This window comes from Pavona decussata, unplaced genomic scaffold (genome assembly GCF_977016875.1).
Source record: "Pavona decussata unplaced genomic scaffold, jaPavDecu1.1 SCAFFOLD_272, whole genome shotgun sequence".
In the NCBI taxonomy this organism is placed as follows: Eukaryota; Metazoa; Cnidaria; class Anthozoa; order Scleractinia; family Agariciidae; genus Pavona; species Pavona decussata.
In genome coordinates, this window is record NW_028145674.1 from 31,453 (window position 1) to 34,236 (window position 2,784).

The following is a 2,784-nucleotide window of genomic DNA, read 5'->3' on the forward strand; positions in this document are numbered from 1 at the left end:
ATTCAAAAATTGTTTATCACCTCTCCTGTTATTGACGCCTTCTTTAAACTGAATGAGATTCATTATTATAACACAAGATCTGCAGCTAAACACTCACTTTACCTTCCCAGAGATATTTAAATATTTATGCTAAATTTAATAGTAGATTTCAAGGGCTCAATCGACGAGCAGATTAAAACTGCCCTTTGACAATTCAAATTAAATCTTAAAAAACATTCTCTTTCGTTACAGATGATACTCTGCCTCAGCTTATAATTTTGTTTATTAATTCTTAACTTTCTTTCTACTTCTCCGTAGATATCCCTTGAAACTAAATTAAACTGTGTGAGTGTATGTGTGCGAATGTGTGTGGGCGTTAATGATATATGTTGCCATGTTGTACCTCCGCTATGAAATATTTAATTTAATTTAGTTTTTTAATCCGGCTCCCTGGCATTTTGAGCTTCTTACCTTTAATTTATTTCAGGGAATCTGTACCCCTTCGGTATTATTTTGTAAATTAACTTTAACTTTCGTTATGAGTACAACAAAGTGTTGTTGTTGTTGTTGTTGAGTGTTATGTTGACTTTGAAATATTTGTTTCTTCCTCCTTGTTTCATTATCTCTGAAACGTCCCTTTCGGGGAGAGAATAACAAAGTATAAAATATAAAGATTCTTGATATCTCAAGTCAAGTATCTAATTTAACGGATTTTATTTGACCGACTGCATGTTTGTTGTTGTTTTGTTTTTAATTTTATGCCACGATTGCCCCGTTGCCCAGTGGATAGTTCAACTGCAATTCACTGCCTTTTTTTATTTCTCCCAATTAACCGTAAGAAACGGAAGGGCCTCCATAACAGCCGTTTATATAAACTGAGTAAGCGGCAACTTTCCCAAGCTCTATCTTCACTGGACCATGATAACCTGCAGCTCCATTGTTCGTAACTATTGTTTTATGGTTCGTTCTTTTGTTCTTTCGACCAATGATGTGAGACGTTGCAAACGGCGCGGCTCGCTCCGAAATAAAGTTTGATATAGTCTATACGAAGAACGCCGGTAGGATAGTGTCACCGAAAACTGAAAACTTTAATCTCTTGTTCAATTGCATCACTGCACATCCTAATCTGTTCCACGACCGTTTTCCTTTTCGCCCGAAGCTAAACAAAACAGATAAAGGATCGGATTTGTTTCCGTGCTATTTTTGGAAAGTGAATATCAAAAAGAGGTGATCGACGTAGCCGTTACGATAAGCTACTATTCTGGGTATTGGACAACAAAAGAGATTTTCCGATTCCATCATCGATTGTTTTATCAAAATATCCTTCACTTCTCCGTCTTCCCGTTTTCAGTAAATATTACAAATGTTCGTTATGCGCTTTTACCCTTACGAATGACATTTATTTAAAAGCTTTTTTCCAGATGATGTGTGATAATTTGTTCTATTTGTTCTTTCCTTTTGCAGCGGAAACGTTGTGTCAAAAAATGTCAACTACGCGCACGTGTAGTTTATCTGTAGTGATCCGGCGAACGTAAAGTTCCTACAAGAAACATTGTTCTCTCTATTCACTTTCTTCCGTTTAAGGCTGATTGGTAAGAGGAAGTCTTTTCTTGGAAGACTGCATTTGTTTACTAAAAAAATTGTCAAGTTCTTCTTCCTCGACGAGCTTCCTTGTTCTAAAACTGTCGTTCTAGTTTTTAAACATTTTTTTTTTACGGAGAACTTGTTCTCCCTTATACATGTACACAAACTTAACACTTGAAATCGTGAAACAAAAAATACTTTCCGAGGAAATTCGCTTCGTGTGGCACCAGCCTTACATTGTTTCAATGTTTCTTCAAAATTAATGTGAAGAAAAAAAAAAACACTCGGTTCCCCAACACACATTATCAAAGAATATAGACCATTTTCGGGATAATTATATCTGTTTTGGACCTGGCTTCCTCAATCTTGAACATCTTTTAAACTTATCATGAAAATGGTTTAAATTTTCGATGAGTAAAGAAGTTGTAAAACTAAAAATCTAAACCCTACACTATTCTTTTAACCATCCTATATTGCACGCAGTTTCTGTGAACATTTTGCCTTATTTAGAAAGCTCCTTGTGAAAAAAATCCCAGATACGATACGTTAGTTTGTTAAATAAAATGGAGAAAGAGAAAGTCGCCATGTTTTGAAATTTGATTTAATCCGGCCATGCGTTTGACAAAAAAGGTAACGAACCCAACAGTACTAGTTAGGCTACCTTAATTTCTAGAGTGCCTATTTAGAAGATTTAAGACAGAACTAAAGATATTTCAAAGCGAAGTATTATATATATATATATATATATATATATATATATATATATATATATATATATATATATATATATATATATATTTTTTTTTTTTTTTTTTTTTTTATGCAGATATGTTGCCCCCGGGCCATGCTATTAAGACGACAGAAAAGCGGAAACATAGAGGTAAAATCCAAAATATTTTTTTGATTCTTCTCGCTCTTATTTCTCTGCAAATACTAGCTTCATAATTTCGCCAAGATGTTTTCTTTCAAACCTGTATGTTAACAAGAAGGGTTTTGTTTTGTCTTTCGCGCATAAAGAGAAGAGATAATTTTATAGTATTCAGTTGAAAGCATGTCTCCGGGAAGGAAGTCTTCGCATTGTGTCAGTTAAGCTGTTTATATAATTACACAGGAAAATGTGCATATTATTGAAATTCTGGTTTTGTTATGCAAAACAATGCTTCAAAAGATTTGCGTTGGCGAGATTTTTTTGTTGTGATGTCTCTGTCACTAAATTGTGAA